We start from the raw sequence: 18,963 nt of genomic DNA, 5'->3' as shown, positions 1-18,963 counted from the left end.
ATCCAATCGGGATAATTGACTTCCTTAATGAATCCGGCTTTAAGGAGCTTATCCACTTCCTCGGCTATCGCCTTCGCCTCTCCGGAGCGTGACTCTGGATTTTTTCTTTATCGGTCGATGCTTTGGATCGACGGCCAGATGATGCTTCATGACCTCCTGTCAATCCCTGGCATGTCTGCTGGAACCCAAGCGAAAACGTCTGCATTCCTTCATAGAAAATCAATGAGACGCATCCGCACCTCCTCCCCTAGGTTGGAGCCGATCATCGCTACATGCTCCGCTTCCGTCATTCAAAGGGATTGGTACCAGATCTTCGATTGGGGCGCCCCTTTCTTCGATGAGATCATCGCGAGCATCCAGTCCATCGACGGGACAGGGGTCGGATTGATCGCTTCTTTACAAGGCTATATTGTAGCAGTGTCTGGCCAGGGCTTGGTCTCCCCGGACCTCTCCGATCCCCTGGTTGGTGGGGAACTTCAACTTCAAATGTAGGTCGATACGACGGCTCGGAGAGCGTTGAGGCCAGGCCGGCCGAGAATTGCATTGTAGGCTGATGGCGCCTTCACCACCAAGAAATTCACCAGGGCCCTGGATTATCTTGAATATTGACCTGCGGCCACGGTCAAAGTTATCATTCCTTCCGTCGGAACGACGTCGCCGGTAAACCCTACCAAAGGGGAGCTAATCGGCCTCAGATGGCTGTCAAGGGTGGACATTCTTGAAAAGACATCGTAGAACAAGATGTCGGCCGAACTTTCATTGTCGACGAGAACGCGACGGACGTCGTAAGTTGCTATATTCAAGGAAACTACGACCGCGTCGTTATGAGGGAATTGGACTCCCTGAGTGTCTTCTTCGGTAAAGGTTATGGGCTCTTCAGTCTTTTGTCGCTTGGGGGATACAGCCGGTATGTTGGTCGTTTTCTGCCGGGATCCTCCTGAGATGGTGTTGGCGGAATCCGTCGGAGGCCGATCGCCCGACCACTCCATGCTGGCGACCATAGCCGGAGGGTGCGAGGCCTGGAAACCAGAGGCGAGATCGGGGTCCGAGATATGGCTGCGGAGGCTGTGGGTAGCTGCGCGGATGCTTCGCGAGAAGGCATCAGGCGAGGATCCAGTGGGGGAAAGGAGGAGTGGGTGCGGAGAAGACGATCGGAGGCGGCTCCGTTGAGCGCTCCTTTAAGAACAAGGATGCTGCGAAGACACAGCTACCCTTCCTCTAGTGCCAATCCTGTTGGTGCAAAAATCCGCTTGCGTCGGAGAAGCTGGAGTCGAGGGAGTCGCGGTCACCGTCGGGACCTGTAAAGGAAGTCTAAACCGGAGGTGGGGTTGCTCCGGCAAGACCCTCCGACGCTCAAGTCAGTTCTATGCCTCAACAAGAATGGAGTGCTCAAACGAAAATTTTAGCAGAGTTTTTAGGCAAAAACGAGAGCTTATAGGATAACGTATCTGGGGTTCCCTTTTATAGACGGAGGGGGCAACAAATTGATAGCGACGCCTGTAACCGTCTGGTAGTGGGCCACCCAGAGTCAGGAGGAATTTATTGCGGAGGGTAGTGGGGTGGATCGTGGCATTATCGGGGCGCGCCACGTGGAGTCGACCACGAGAAGCGGAGCGGCGTCCGTTGTCGCGACTTGCCAGAGGATAGGAGAATCGTGCGGTATCCATCGCAGGAAGTGGAGCAGGATCGTGGCCATTATTGCGGCCTGCCAAGGAGAGATGGAATCCATCGCAGGAGGTGGAGCAGGGTCGTGGAATGCTGGAGCCGTGTGGGATCTGCCGCAGGGAGTGGGGCAGAGTCGTGGAGTGATGGAGCTGCATGGGATCTGCCGCAGGGAATGGAGCAGAATCGCGGCTGTTACTGCAGCGCGCCAGGAGGTGGAGGTCTGTCGGCTGAAGTCCGGCTGGAGTGTCTGGCAAGAAGAGCTAGAAATCCGACTTTCGCAGGGGTTCGGACGGAGTCTTCCTTTAGTCACAGTCGGAGACGGAGCCCGACTCCCGTAGGAGTCCGGGCAGAATCTTCCTGTAGTTAGGTGCGAAGTCCGGCTCCCGTAGGAGTCCGGACGGGGCTTACCAGCAGTTGAAGTTGGCGACGGAGCCCGGCTCCCGTAGGAGTCCGGGCGGAGTCCTCCTTGCGGTTGAAGTCGTGGGTGGAGCCCGACTCCCGTAGGAGTCTGGGCGGAGTCTCTTTTAGAGTCGTGGACGGAGCCCGACTCCCGTAGGAGTCCGGGCGGAGTCTTCCTTGGCGTCGTGGACGGAGCCCAGCTCCCGTAGGAGTCCGGGCGGAGTCTTCCTTGAAGTCGTGGACGGAGCCCGGCTCCCGTAGGAGTCCGGGCGGAGTCTTCCTGCAATTAAGGTTAGGTGCGAAGTCCGGCTCCCGTAGGAGTCTGGACGGGGCTTACAGGCAGTTGAAGTTGGCGACAGAGCCCGGCTCCCGTAGGAGTCCGGGCGGAGTCTTCCTTGGCGTCGTGGACGGAGCCCGGCTCCCGTAGGAGTCTGGGCGGAGTCTTCCTGCAATTAAGGTTAGGTGCGAAGTCCGGCTCCCGTAGGAGTCCGGACGGGGCTTACCGGCAGTTGAAGTTGGCGACGGAGCCCGGCTCCCATAGGAGTCCGGGCGGAGTCTTCCTTGCGGTTGAAGTCGTGGGTGGAACCCGGCTCCCGTAGGAGTCCAAGCGGAGTCTCCCTTGGAGTCATGGACGGAGCACGGCTCCCATAGGAGTCCGAGCGGAGTCTCCCTTGGAGTCGTGGACGGAGCCCGACTCTCATAGGAGTCCGGGCGGAGTCTTCCTTGGCGTCGTGGATGGAGCCCGGCTCCCGTAGGAGTCCGGACGGAGTCTTCCTGCAATTAAGGTTAGGTGCGAAGTCCGGCTCCTGTAGGAGTCCGGACGGGGCTTACCGGCAGTTGAAGTTGGCAACGGAGCCCGGCTCCCGTAGGAGTCCGGGTGGAGTCCTCCTTGCGGTTGAAGTCGTGGGTGGAGCCTGGCTCCCGTAGGAGTCCGGGCGGAGTCTCCCTTGGAGTCATGGACGGAGCCCGGCTCCCGTAGGAGTCCGGGCGGAGTCTTCCTTGGCGTCGTGGACGGAGCCCGGCTCCCGTAGGAGTCCGAGCGGAGTCTTCCTTGGTGTCGTGGACGGAGTCCGGCTCCCATAGGAGTCCGGGCGGAGTCTTCCTGCAATTAAGGTTAGGTGCGAAGTCTGGCTCCCGTAGGAGTCCGGACGGGGCTTACCGGCAGTTGAAGTTGGCGACGGAGCCCGGCTCCCGTAGGAGTCCGGGCGGAGTCCTCCTTGCGGTTGAAGTCGTGGGTGGAGCCCGGCTCTCGTAGGAGTCCGGGCGGAGTCTCCCTTGGAGTCGTGGACGGAGTCTGGCTCCCGTAGGAGTCCGGGCGGAGTCTTCCTTGGCGTCGTGGATGGAGCCCGGCTCCCGTAGGAGTCCGGGCGGAGTCTTCCTGCAATTAAGGTTAGGTGCGAAGTCTGACTCCCGTAGGAGTCCGGATGGGGCTTACCGGCAGTTGAAGTTGGCGACGGAGCCCGGCTCCCGTAGGAGTTCGGGTGGAGTCCTCCTTGCGGTTGAAGTCGTGGGTGGAGCCCGGCTCTCGTAAGAGTCCGGGCGGAGTCTCCCTTGGAGTCGTGGACGGAGCCCGGCTCTCGTAGGAGTCCGGGCAGAGTCTTCCTGCAATTAAGGTTAGGTGCGAAGTCCGGCTCCCGTTGGAGTCCGGACGGGGCTTACCGGCAGTTGAAGTTGGCGACGGAGCCCGGCTCCTGTAGGAGTCCGGGCGGAGTCCTCCTTGCGGTTGAAGTCGTGGGTGGAGCCTAGCTCCCGTAGGAGTCCAGGCGGAGTCTCCCTTGGAGTCGTGGACGGAACACGGCTCCCGTAGGAGTCCGGACGAAGTCCGTCTGCAGCCGTTGGAGTCGAGGACGGAGCCCGACTCCCGTAGGAATCCGGACGGAGTGATGGGAGTCCACCAACGGCAGTCGAAAGTCGGAAGAGACTTGCGAGGGCCAATTCCGCCAAGAACTTCGGTCGAGGGTATTTTATACCCAACAATTACTATAATTATTTTTATTTTTAAACTATTTTTAAATCATGAACTATGCTTTGTATAAAGAGTAGAGTAACAAATAATCATGCCTAATGACTAAAATCAATTAAAAAAGAAGAACAAAAATTTAAAAAATTGTAAAAAAAAAATTATGACCTGATCTTCCAACTCTCCCATAAATCCCAGACATAGAGAGAGATGGGTACCAAGATGAAAGCGGATGCCAATGGTTGTGCAGTGATGGTGACGGCGACGGCGGTGCGGCAACGGCGGCGACCTACAAATGGACTGTGTGTGAGAGAGAGAGCTAGAGAGAGAGCCAGAGAAAGCCATACCTGAGAGATCGCAACCCGATGTACTTCAAAAAGGGACGACGGTGATGGAAACGACCTACAGGTGGACTGTGAGAGAGATAGAGAGAGAGAGTCAAAGAGAGAGAGCCAGAGAGAGCCATACTTGAGAGATCGCGGCCCGACAGAGGTCAAAAAAGGATGGTGGCGGAGGCGGAGGCGGAGCGATGACAATGGGGGCGGAGGCGGAGCGACGATGATGGCCCTAGGGGAAGCAACAACTGTAAGAGAGGGAGAGAGGGAGAAAGTGAGGGAGGGAGAGGGAGAAATCGAGGAGGAAGACGACGGCGGTGGTGGAGGGAGGACGACGGTGGTGGCCTCGATTCGACCGGTGTGGTGGCATGGAGGGAGGACAATGATCGGGGAGGACTTCAATCCGATCGATGGCGCGCTCGATCGGGGAGGGAGGATGATGATCGGTGGTGCACTCGATTGGGGAGGGAGAACGATGATCGATGGTGTGCTCGACTGAAGAGGGAGGACGACGACCGATGCGCGCTCGGCAGCATGAGAGAGCAAGAGAGAGATGGGCCTCGATTCGGCCAGCGCGGTGGCATGGAGGGAGGATGACGATCGGGGAGGGCTTCAATCCAGTCGGTGGTGCACTCGATCGAGGAGAGAGGACAACGACCGATGGTGCACTTGACCGGGGAGGGAGCGGTGTGAGACAGCGAGAGAGAGCTTCAATGCAGGGAGGGCTTCAATCCGGCCGACGGCATGCTCAACCGGGGAGGGAGGATGACGACCAGTGGCACACTCGACCGGAGAGGGAGTGGCGTGCTTGACGGCGTGAGACAGCGAGAGAGAGAGACATGCGTCGGCGCACATTTTGGGGCAAAATTTTGCCCTAAAACACCTTTTTTTTTCAACAACAACCTTTAGCGACGAAATATTTTCGTCACCAAATATAAAAATTTTATCGCAAAAATTATATTTTTTACAATAATTTTTTTTATCGTAAATAATTAATTTTTAGTAATGAAAAATTTATTTCATCATAAATAATTAAATTTTTGATGATGTAAAATTTATTTCGTCGCAAAAAAATAAAAACTCTGACGATGAAAAAAATTCATCGTTAAAAATTTACTTCTAGCAACGAAAATTAAAATTTCATCGTAAAAGATTCAATTTTTTTTCGACAAAAACTTTTTTGATCGTAAATACTTAATTTTTGGTAATAAAATTTTTTTTCATCGTAAAAACATACTTATTTGCGATGAAAAAATTTTTTATCGCTAAAATTTCATCGCTAAAAATCAGATTTCTTGTAGTGTCTGACAAAAATTCCAGCGTAAAATAGAGTGCATATTGGCATATATATATATATATATATATATATATATATATATATATGGTAAGGAAATGAAGCGTAAGAGGTGCATGAAATTCTTGCACTGAAACCCCTACAATGATGGTATCGGGAACAATACTAGAAGCTTGTTTTTCCTCCCAATGCAAAAGCATGGAAGTGAAGAGAAACAGCAACATAAAGGCTGAACCCATTTAACCCATATGAAGTAAATAGGCATAAGAAGCTACTGAAATATAAACCATACAGGGATACACCATAGACACAGAGTGTCTTTTGCCCCATAATTCCGATGACCTGATAACGTTCAGCTGAAATGGCACAAGAAGTGGGACGTCCTGATAGTTATGGCACATAAAGCAAAAACCGGAAGTTGAAGACAGCAACACAATTAACAAGCATGTTTTATAATGATTCACGTTGCGTGCAAATATTGCAGTCGAGCAACTAGTAAAATAATCTTACTCTTATTTGAGAGTAACAACATTCAAGAAAATAAATGTAACATTTTTAGGATAGTAATATTATTGTTTACAATTATTGGGTGGATGTCTGGCCAGGACACCACCTCCAAAGATCTTTTCAGTACCACGTGATGCAGCAGGAAAAAAGAAGAAACAAAAACAAAAGAAAAACAATCAAAATACGTGGATCAGCCACAAAAGGGCTCGCCTCCACAGGGCATGCAAACTTCACTATGAAAAAGAAAATTTTACAAGAGGAGACCTCACCCTCAATCCTTGTACACCCAATTCTTTCTCACTAGAAGTTCCCCTCACAAAAGCTCTCTCTCTTGAAGACCCCCCTGAACCCCTGAAGTGCCTGGCGACCGCTGTTTAGGAGCCTCCTGCTCCTTCTCTCTCAGCACTCTCGCCTCTCTCTCTCTCTTCTTGGGTTCGTACGGGCTTCGTACGGCGCAAATCCGGACCACACCTTCTCTGTTTCACGCACAGGGCCTTTTATAGACCTTAATCACGACTTAGATCACGATTAGGACTCCTTAATCAACCCAGATCACGTCCCAGACTGTCGGATCAAGACCGGGAGCCACCCATGCCGTCGGATCGTGCTCCGATCCACGGAATAGTGCCATGGATCGCGAGAAACATGTGGGAAATGCCCACGCAGTCCACAGGCCCCGCCGTGGACCGGGGCAAAGGGGCCAGCAGGGCCGGTTGGCTGGGCCGGCCCGCTCCCGCGCGCGGGCCTGTGCGCGCCTGGGCCGCGCGCCCGCTAGGCCGCACGCCCGCCTGGGTCGCGCGTCCCGTGCGGGCCTGGGTCGCGCGTCCCGCGCGCCGCCGCCTGCGGCCGCACCGCTGCCGCCCGCCGCCGGTCGCCGGCGGTCCTCCGCCGCCTCGATTCTCGTGATGACTTCAAAAGCTCGTACCTCTTCCATCCGAGCTCCGTTTCAGGTGATCTTGATCTCATTGGACTCCGTTTTTCACCGCGAACCTCGCTGTGGGCTCAATGTGGGCTGAATCTTGAGGCATCAAATCCTAACAATCTCCACCTCGACTTGATATTCGGCCTCCTCCAAACTCCGAGAGCTTCTGGATCTCCTCGCCCCCATGCCCTGGGGCAATCGCCTGCTGATCATGGATGGGCAAACATGGGAGTCGAGCCAGGCTGCTTGATCCCATCTCCATCATATGCTGTGCTCCTCCTGACCTGAGACCTGCTCGGGGCATCGTCTTGCGGCAATAGTAATCTCACCTTGCGACGTCGCCTCTCGTCCTCCCGAGTCTCCTGTCTCGTGCCCGATCCGCCTCCTGGAGCTCCACCTCGCTCTGGGCTCCACCTGGCTCCCGAAGCTCCACCTCGCACTGGGCTCCCTGCTAGGTAATAATGTCCTCTGCTCCCCTTCTTCCCCTCCAGCACAATCCTATCGCCGCGTAGCACCCTCAGGATTCCTCCACTAGCTACCGTCCTGTAGCCTCTCGAATCCAGTCTGCTAAGTGAGATAAGATTTCGCCTGAAATCGAATATGTATCGGACCTCCCCCAATCTCCTCACTGCGCAGTCATGTGTCCTCCAGCTGACCATCCCAATGCCTCTGATCGCACAGCTCGATCCATCCGGCAGATATACAGTGCCCTCACTGTTCTCCGAGGAGTCAAACTGCTCCTCTCTGCAACATACATGATAGGGGCATGCAGAATCTAATATCCACTGCTGGGAAGAAGTAGATACCTCGTCAGATATCTCCAGGACATCTCCATCTGAATCGCTGCCGGCCGTCGCTACAGCAGCCACCGTCCAATTTTTAAGTTGAGGGCAATCTCTGGCTAGATGTCCCAACTCCTCACACCGGTAACACCTGGTTTTGCTCAAGTCCCTCCTGGACTTAGACCGCCCTCGTTGCGATCTCCTGTCGCTCCATCTACCGCCTCCTGCTCCTCCAGAAGCCACCAAAGCTGAGCTACCACCACCTGAGCTCGAAGCTGGGTTCTCCCTCCTGAGAACCTCGTTCTGAAGTATTGCCGCGGTGACCTCATCCATCTTGATAGTGCTCTTCCCCACTAGAAGAGCAGTTGCCAAGGACTCGTACGAAGGGGGAAGCGACGCCAGCAAAACCAGCATCCTGGTCTTCTCCTTAACATTCTCACCAATGCTGAGGAGGTCGGTGAGGATCTTCTGGAAGTGGCTCAAATGCTCCTGCATGCTCTATCCCTCAGTCATCCGCAGTTGGTAAAACTGCCTCCAGAGGAAAAGAGTGTTGGTGAGAGACTTCGCCATATACAACTCCTCGAGCTTCGACCACAGCACTGTCGGGGAAGTCTCGCTCAGCACATGGATCACCACCTCATCTGCCAAGTACATGCGGATGGTACTCACCGCCTCTGTAGCCGTTTCCAATCCCGCACCTCCATGGTGGTCGGCTTCTCATCGCACAAGAGAGCATCGATCAACCCCTGTTGGATGAGCACATCCTTCACCCTTGCCTGCCACAAGGAGAAATTGCTCTTACCATCGAACTTGTTGATCTCCATCTTGATTGTTCCTGTCTTCTCCATCTTCAGTCTTGCTCACCACCACTGCAATCTGCGTTCTTGTACCGCCTTGCTCTGATACCACTTGTTGGGTGGATGTCTGGCCAGGAACCACTTCCAAAGATCTTTTCAGTACCACGCGATGCAGCAGGAAGAAAGAAGAAACAAAAACAAAAGAAAAACAATCAAAATATGTGGATCAGCCACAAAAGGGCTCGCCTCCACGGGGCATGCAAACTTCACTATGAAAAAGAAAATTTTACTAGAGGAGACCTCACCCTCAACCCTTGTACACCCAATTCTCTCTCACTAGAAGTTCCCCTCACAAAAGCTCTCTCTCTCTTGAAGACCCCCCTGACCCCTGAAGTACCTGGCGACCGTTGTCCAGGAGCCTCCTGCTCCTTCTCTCTCAGCACTCTCGCCTCTCTCTCTCTTCTTGGGTTCGTACGGGCTTCGTACGGCGTAAATCCGGACCACACCTTCTCTGTTTCACGCACAGGGCCTTTTATAGACCTTAATCACGACTTAAATCATGATTAGGACTCCTTAATCAACCTAGATCACGTCCCAGACTGTCGGATCAAGACCGGGAGCCACCCATGCCGTCGGATCGCGCTCCGGTCCATGAAATAGTGCGTGGACCGTGAGAAATGGTAGGAAACGCCCACGCGGTCCACAGGCCCACCGTGGACCGCCCGGTCTATAGTGGACCGGGGCAAAGGGGCCAGCAGGGCCGACTGCGCTGGGCCGGCCCCGCGCTGCCTGCGCGCCTGGGCAGCGCGCCGGCTGGGCCACGCGCCGCCTGGCGCGCGTCCTGCGCGGCCTGGGTCGCGCGTCCCGCGCGCCCGCCTACGGCCGCCCGCTGCCGCCGCCGGTCGCCGGCGGTCCTCCGCCACCTCGATTCTCGTGCTGACTTCAAAAGCTCGTATCTCCTCCATCCGAGCTCCATTTCAGGTGATCTTGGTCTCGTTGGATTTTGTTTTTCGCCGCGAACCTCGCTGTGGGCTCAATGTGGGCTGAATCTCGAGGCGTCAAATCCTAACAACAATCATAGAAGAATTTGAGGTTGCTACCATCTTGGTTGTCAAGTTTGGTAGATGAAATTTTAATATGAAAGTGATGCGGCCTAAATCCAATATGTTTATCATTGGCGACACGTGGTCCAGCGACTAGCCAATATCGGTGAAACTCTTATTGCCGAGTTGATAAAAAATGCTAAGTGGAAATTTTTTTACTTAGATTTGGAATCAGAAGAATTCAACTATGATGGGATAGAAGTTCTTGATCTATAAAAACTTCTCAAGACTTCAGGTCCTCATTCCACCTTTTTGTCTCAATGAAGATGGAAGAGAAGAGTAGAGTGAGGGAGACGGCATGTACTCCGTTCTTAGGGAACAAAGGGTCGAGTGAATTCATAAAGGACGACGGATGAGACCTTTTATTCATGCTTGAAAGCTGTATGTCCACTTCAAGTAATGAGTCATGATGCAAGTGCAGCTTCAAAACTTATGTCCTGACAAATGATGATTGAGATGAAATTCTGTATTTTTGAACAATAAAATTTATGAAAATCTAAGCCTCCATTGCGCATTTACACTAGGCATGGCATAAATCATAATTTGAGTAGGATTCTTTAATTTACTGATTTTTTTAATTTAATTAAAATTTTTTTAATTTACCAATTTAATTTGATTTGATTTTTCTTATTTACAAAATTTTATATTTATTTTAGATATTTTTTTTATTTTGTTAAGATGTGTTGCTTAATTTTACTACTTATCATGGGTTGTAAACTTATAAATACAGGCTTGTAAGATATTATTGGATATTTTCGTTTGATTGAAAATTAAATTAATTGACAGAATTTCTACTAGCTTCTCTGATTGTTCATCCTTAATTTCTTCTCTTAAATTTGTTCTGCCATTTATCTTCTTCCTCTTCTTCTTTTATTTTGGTTCGATATCAATTGGTATATCATTGGACATTTTTGATTAATTGTGAATTGAATTAATTTACAGAATTTTTTGTCTAGCTTCTCTAATTATTTATTCCTAATTTCTTATCTTACCATTATTCTATCATCTATCTTCTTCTTCTTTTTCTTTTATTCTATTTCGGTATCAATTGGTATTAGAGTAAAACTGCAATCCACAGTCGTTATTTGTATCAAATAAACAACTCACTACCATCGCTGCCATAGAACTCCAAAATCCTTGCCACACCAAAATCCCCTCACCATCATCATCGTCAATTTCAGAAGGTTTCCATCATTCCTTCATCGTCAGAATCTAAACCTCCACTGCTGATCATTGATTTATCATTGTCATCGTCATTTTTCAATCGATCTCGAAAGGCCCACTCTCTCTTTTCTCTGCTATTGCCGCTACTCCTCCAACATTCGAACCACTCGAGCAGCCATGAATCCTTAGATTGAGTCAACTTATAATTTGCTGATCTGAACTCAAGTTCAAATCTGGATCCCCTATCAAATTTGGATCCAATCCAATTTAAGACTCTGGACCCGAATCCAATATGGCCAAAATAAATAAAATAAAATAAAGAGAGAATCTGTTTGCTGTCCATTCTGACACAAGGTATATTTTTTCCATACTTGAAATTTGTGACTAATTTCATATTAATTGATAAACTAACAAATTACAAAGGATCCAAGTAAACCACTAAAGCCTATTTGCCTTTTTTTTTATTCAAAATCCTGCTTGCTTGCACTACATTCACTTAGATTTTTATAATTTTTTTATTCTATTTGCTTGGTAAAAAATTAATTATTATTATTTCTTTCACATATCACTTCACATAATTGCAGTCATTAATTTCATGATTTTTTTTGTAAGAACAACATAGTAGTTGGAGGATCATTACTCGTTGCTATTTGAGCCCAAAACCAGCATTCAACTTTCTACCCAAACTTTTAAAACCATAAATTGTTGAGATTGAAATCACCATGACTACTGAGACCTCTTTGATGCCCAGGACATGTTGGACAAGTGGGTTGACACCCTTGAATATAAAGTGCATACATTTCAAACATCTATGGACCAATTTGAGAAGAGATGATTAAATAATTTTTCTAATTACAAGTTATTTTAGGTAAACATCACTCTGAGGGTAACTCTCCGGTCTTCCCGAATGTTGAGCACGTTGATGGCACAAGTAACAGGCATAACCCCATAGGGACTTTAAATGCTAACCAAGGCTTGCTACCTACTCCTATTGTTCCTCTGTTACACCATATTAGGAATCCTATTGTTACGGATGGTAAAGCACCATATATTGGAAGGAGATTTGTCCTTGATGCAAATCCCCCTCAAGTTGCTTATTATAGATAACTTCCACCTGAGTTAGAATATATAGAAGAGGAGGATTCTTATCTAAAGGATGACCTAGGAGCCTACCCCAGGCCTCAAAATTTTCATGCTAAGCATCATGATGGAAATCATGAGAGACTGTAAAGGCACTCCCCTCCTCGACACCACCGCAATCAATAGGGACATTATCCTGATAATTTAGGGGATATCAGTAAGAGGGTAAAGGTTGAGGCCTAGACTTGGCAATTACATCCAATCCAAATGGATCCTGACTTGACTCGAATTTGATAAATTTATATCTCGGGTCGGGTCAGAGTCGGGTAGTGGCCACCCTGACCCATTATCCAACTTGAATCCGATCCGATCTTTTATATATATATATATATATATTGCTTAAATGTGGGCAGATTGTATGAAATATGAGCCTTATGATCTTTAAGCTTGGTTAAGGCCTCAAGGGTTGAAGAGTGGTGGTGGACTATTGTTCAATGTTTCTATTTTCATCTAGAAAATCTCATTTAGGTGAGACAGAAATCCGATCGGATAATTCAATATCCAATAAGGTAGAGTCTGGATAAAGAAAGTATTAATCCACCAGGTCACAGGTTGGATTCGGATCAAAATGCTGGGATATCAAGTCGGGTTTGGGTTGACCCAAACCTGCACCCGACCTGACCTAACCCATTGCCATGCCTATTGAAGCTTTTAGTTTTGATGGCAAACTAGATCCTAATACCTTCTTAGATTGATTAGTAGACATGGAAGATTTCTTTGAGTGGTATGATATGATTGATAGTTAGTGAGCTCATTTTGCTAAGATGAAGCTCGTTAGCTTTGCCAAACGATATTGGCATGGAGTGCAGATGAATCTAGTGTGTTTAGGATGAGATCCTACAGACTCATGGATTGAAATAAATAAGAGATTAAGAGATAAGTACATCCTCATGTATTATTGGACTCAATTGATGGAATAAATGCTCACCCTTAGATAACTATCTTCTAATGTGATTGAATACTTGTATAAATTTGAGGAGCTGCTTACCGATATGATATCAATAAGCAACCATAGATATGGGTCATCCGATTTATCACTAGATTGAGGCTAGAAATTAAAATGGAGGTTTGTCTCTATTTACCTGATTTTTCTGAGGAGGCCTATCATAAGGTCATAGAGATTGAAAAGTTTCACAAGATGTTCACTTAGAGGTGCATGACTTCTCAAGTCGGGGAGTCATCTCAGTCTAGAATCACAGGAGTACTTTCTCTAGTCATATTGCTTCTAAGGAAAGTAATAGTCTTGTTCAGAGGATCTCAATATATCAAGATAGAGATGCCAATGTTACCAACTCTCTTCATAATATCTCTGACATTGAGTATCATAACTATCATGATAAGGGTCATATCGTAGCCCAGTATCCTCATCGTACTATGATTTTAGATTATGACATTGAAAACCTACCAGCAAAGGATGATATCCAGAATTTTGGAGCTAAGGAGCATATCTTCAAGTATGAGGACAATAATGAGGAAGGATAAGGCAATGATGATAAAGTTTTTGAGATTGTCAGGTATATTTTATCTGCCTCAATGAGCATCGATGAATGAAAGTACACTTATATTTTTCATAGTTATATGAAATGTGGGGATGTAGTGTGCAAAGTCATCATTAATGGGGAGAGTTGCATGAATGTATTTCAAAGTCAGCTTTTGAAAAGCTGAAATTGCAGCCTGAACCATATTTCAACCATTCAGATAGGCATGGATTGACAAATCTTCCTTGGTAGTTATTGAGCGATGTTTATATTACTCAGAAGGTTAGCAACCCAAAAAGGAGAGGGGGTAAATTGAGTTCCTTAAAAACTTCTAATAAATTTAAATTCGAATAACTATGTGCTTCAATTTAAGCTAATTTGAGTGATTGTGAGGTGTATGCGATGAGCAACAACAGAATTAAGATAATGAATACAAAGCAAGAAAAGTAAAGCACAACACAAACAATATAAATTTATAGTGATTCGATGCAATTCTGCACCTACATCTAGTCTCCAAGTTCTCTTAAAAATTTGACTATAATCAATCTGATTACAGTGCGATTATTTTATCTGAGCATATAATTAAATCCAATTGATTTTTCAAGATCACCAACTAAAATCTTTACATCGATTATTTTTTGGATTCATAATTAGTCTGATTGATTTTTCAAGCTCACCAATCAAAACTGTACAATATCCAAAATTTTTGGCTTAGACGAGCTTAATTCCAAGTTTCTTTCATCTCAAAAAAATCTGTAAAGAAAATCTAAGAATACAAGATATAAAGCTTCAGCACAAACAAAAATAGAAAATAAAACTATGTTTAGCTCGGAGAAGAGGCTGAAGGATTTCTCTTTTGAAGCTTGACTTCTCTTTTTTGATGCTTGGGAGGATGTTATTGATGATGGAGAAGATCACTCTTGATAGTTCACTAAATTTGTTGCACATATTTCTTCTCTTTTGCTCTTCCTCAAGGATATTCAATAAACACTTCAATAAATAATATATTTCTCTTTTTAATCTTCTTTTCTTGTTTTTCAAATAATTTTTTAATTTTTTGTAAGCCTGAAAGTGGCTGGAGAATGAGTTTTGACTGTTAGAAGACTTAAACTATCCATTTGAAGTAAAAACTAGTTATTGAAGAAGTACAAAAAAACTAGTCATTAATAATCAATAATATATCAATTCAAGTATATATTCAACATAACTTCTCTCTCTTTTTGATAGCATCAAAAAGTATAAGAAAAAAATTTAAAAAGATATCATCAAAATTAACTCAAAATCAAGTATACATACATTCAATTTTTAGGATTTGATTTAAGTTCATCCCTTTTTAAATTTAACTTGGATTCAACTTTCAAATTCAAGTTTTATAATTTCTTCCCCTTTTTGAAAATTTACAAAAAATTTAGATTAAATTTTTTCTCCTTTTTTGAATTCAAGTTTTGAACAATATAATCTTAATAACATTTCTCTTCCTTTTTTAAACAAAATAGATGAATTAAGTAAGTTTAGATCAAGCTGTTTTGGGAAGATAATGTAAAATCATTTCGAGTTGATACCAAAGCAGCTCATTCATAAAAATATTTTCTGGTATTCTTCAAATAGATTATGTTTTCTATTTTTTTAAGAAAGATCATACAATTAAGTTTAGAAAAGATACCATATCATGCAAAATAGACTTGAGATAAATTTTTTTTTTTTAGCCAAAGATAAATCAATAAAGTGTAAGGCAATAAGAAGCTATCTGATATCAATTATGATAATATTTTTGAGAACTTTTACTTGACATTAATTGAAAGAAATTTGAGTTCATTTCTTTGAAAACACCTAATTATAATTTTTTTTAAAAAAAGTCTTCTTGATACCAATTGTTTTAAAATTCAAATCAAATAATAATTTTCTTAAAATTTTTTTTCTTGATTCCGATTAAAGATTTAAGATGAACATTTGTCAGACTCATTTCTTGAAAATAATCAATTAGAGCAAAATATTCTTCAAATTCAGCTTGATATCAATAGAAATGATGACTAGATTATACAAAATATGAATAGTTATTAATAATTTCTCTTTTAAGGTCAAAATAATTTCTCCTATTAAGTTTCAAAAATGATTTCTCTCAAAACAAATCAAATGAACAAATCAACAAGAATGCTCAATCAAAACAAATAAGGTACAAATATTTATCAATAATTTCTATTTTAAGATTAATAACAATCTCTCCCCCTATTTCTCATAATAAATATCCAAAAATTTAATTTTCTTAATTCTCCCCCTATTTTAAATAGTAAATATCAAAAAATTTAATATTTCTTAATTCTCTCACTTTTTCTTTCAAAATTATGCATATTCATTTAATTCATTTCTCTCCTTTTGTTTTACAAATAAAATAGATTTTCAATAAAAACATCAAATATACTAGATTTTTATAAACAGTCAAATTTCATTGATTAGTAAAATAGGATTATAGATTGTGAAGAAAATAAGAAAATATACAAAATATATGAGAATGATATCTATCAAAAAGTGAATTGTAAGGATCACTAAAGTTTTATAAGAGAATCCTAGCATTCTAGATGAGTATAGGTCAAGATAATCCTAAGACGATGATCTAGACTAACTAGAAAAAAGGATGGTCTGATGTCTTCAGATAACTGGTCTCGGTCACGAATATTGTCCTTCATTGAAGTAAGCATCTGAATCAATCTTCTTGACTCCTCTCTGACTAATAATAGAGCCTCCATCAGATCTTTCCTCATCTATTGTGCTTTTGAAGTGCACTACAGAAGCTCTTCAAAGACTGAAGTTATGATCTTGGTGGAAACTCTCTCGATGAATGCATCTTCATCCAGTCTATCAAGTAGTCATAAGCTACACTCTGGATGGCTGGTTTGTGAAGGAAGAGTGGCCTCTATTTGCTCTATTGGCTCCTCAGTCCTAACATCCATTGTAGCATGAGTGCCAACATCCAAAGTGAAATCTTTCGAAGAATATGAAATATGACTGTAATATCTTCCTTCAATATGAAAAAGATCCTATTGATCATATGATGTAGTAGCCGCATTTCTACACTCAGCTAGCTAGCATTAATATCCTTAATATCCTCAACATCATCTCAATTCAATATAAATTTCAAATGTATCACTGCTTGAGCCAATCCGAGGTGCTCTCATTAGTCTTTATATGTAGCATGCATCCAATGCTATCAATATCCATTTCAATCTATATATCTTTTACTTTAGAAACTAGACTTCCAACTCATCCTCTTAATTTTTTGATCAATTATAATTTGTTCTTGCTTCATAAACTTAAAAGTCTATTTTTCTACTCATGATTATTTTGAAGTTGGTTCTTCTCCTTACATAGGAAAATTATTTGGAGAAGCCCGAATAAATTCTTGAATTTTTGTATGGGACTTTCTCTTCCTTTAGGCAAATTACTTTTGAGGTGCCATTGGCGACCAAAGACCATGAGAAAAGGATGGAAATAGAGAGGAAAGGTCAGATTTTAGAAGGAAAGAAGTTTGGAGAGAGTTATGGCTCGAAAGAATTGAGAGTAGTGATAGAGACTTGAGACATTTCTATTTAAGAAACCCATCACAGATACAGAGGTCGACTTTTGCTAAATACTAGTTGGCTTCTAATGAGAGATCGATTCTAGTAAGACTAAGAGTCAGCTCCTCATAGAACTATTTTTTTTCTTAAATTACGAGTTGACTCCTCAGATCCAAGAGTCAACTCCTCAATATAGAAAATAATTCAAAAAATTTTGATCCAAAAAAAATATCTCAAATAAGGTAGGGATTAAAGGTAAATCAAATTAATGATCAAAAATAATATTTAAAATTAGAATAAATAAATTAATTTGAGAGATCAAGAATCAATCAATTCAAATTTTGATTAAATCAAAGGAGAACTAGATAAAGACTTTAGGGGTGAGGTTCAACTAAACCATTAATAAAGTCCTAAAGATCAAACTAAGGTGCAATCATGCAAAACAATAATATAAAGATGTAATGATTTATCATGCAAAATAGCAGCATCTTGCATACAATCTTTTATGAATAAATGTGAAGTTCTTAGATCATCCAATTTTTAACAAATTTTGATAATTAGGTATCTTGTGAGGATATCAAAATTTAATTCACATAATTTGCACACAAGTGATTTCTTAATCAATCAAGCTTATTATGATTTAGCTTTCTTAAATAATGCACAATCAAAATAACATGATGTTAAGAATTAGGAGGGCGTGCAGATTTTATGAAAGCATATAGTTGTATCAAAACATTTAAAGCAAAGAATAAAATCATTGTAAATATTGATAGATTATCAAAATCAATTAATTAAGTAGAATAAATTCAGTAATTACTAATGGTATGATATCGAAATAAGTTTAGCTTTTACCAAACTTCATTATCCATCCATTTTAAGTCCTAAGTATCCATTTTTCAAGAATTCACTCCTTTCAAAGCATTGGATGCTTGGTATACCTGTAAAATTTTTGATCTCTTTATTTTTCAGTCTTAACTTTTTGAAATCATCCATTAGCTCATAAAAGGCTTCAAGTAATTCATCAAGAATAAATTCAGAAGAATTTTCAATATCTATCTCATCCTCTTATGTCACCAAGCATAATTTTGCTCTTCTTTATCAACTTTCTTTTTTCTCATCTTGCTTTTTCTTAATTAATGCTTTTTTTATCTTTATTTCTTCTTCTTTATATCCTCAAGAATCATGAGGCATAAGTTAGGGAGTATTTTTTTATCTTTTTTGAAGCTTAATTTTTTTTCTTGATTTGCTCCCTCATAGATTGCTTGCAATTTATCCCATACTTGTTTAGCTGAAATATAGAAAGAAATTATATTAAATTTATTTAGGTCTAATGAACAATAAAACATATTCATAGTCCTAGCCTTTAGTTGAGCCATTTCTTTATCATGCTCAATTAATATATTGGGTGTATGTGGGCTATCAATTATAATTCTCTATAAATTATAATTATGTGCTTGTATAAAGATTTTTATTCTAGCTTTTCAATATATATAATTAGAACTATTAAAAAGTAGAGATCAATCTATAAAATAGCCTTCAATAAAAAAAGATTTAATTTAGGTTGTCATGATCTTTGACTCAAGACTGCTAGGTCAATAAAAAATATAAGAGCATCCACTCTAATACCTCTTATTGTTTAGAAGGTTAGCAACCCAAGAGAGAGGGTGAATTGGATTCTTTAAAAATTTTTAGCAAATCTAAATTTGAATAACTATATGTTTCAATTTAAGCTAACTTGAGTGATTGTGAGGTGTATGCTATAAGCAATAGCAGATTTTAAGATAATGAATGCGAAGCAAGAAAGTAAAGTAAGGAGAGTAAAGCACAACGCAAGTGCAACCCCACACCTACATCTACTCTCCA

Source organism: Elaeis guineensis, chromosome 11, assembly GCF_000442705.2.
Source record: "Elaeis guineensis isolate ETL-2024a chromosome 11, EG11, whole genome shotgun sequence".
Taxonomy (NCBI): domain Eukaryota; kingdom Viridiplantae; phylum Streptophyta; class Magnoliopsida; order Arecales; family Arecaceae; genus Elaeis; species Elaeis guineensis.
This window is presented reverse-complemented; position numbering follows the sequence as displayed.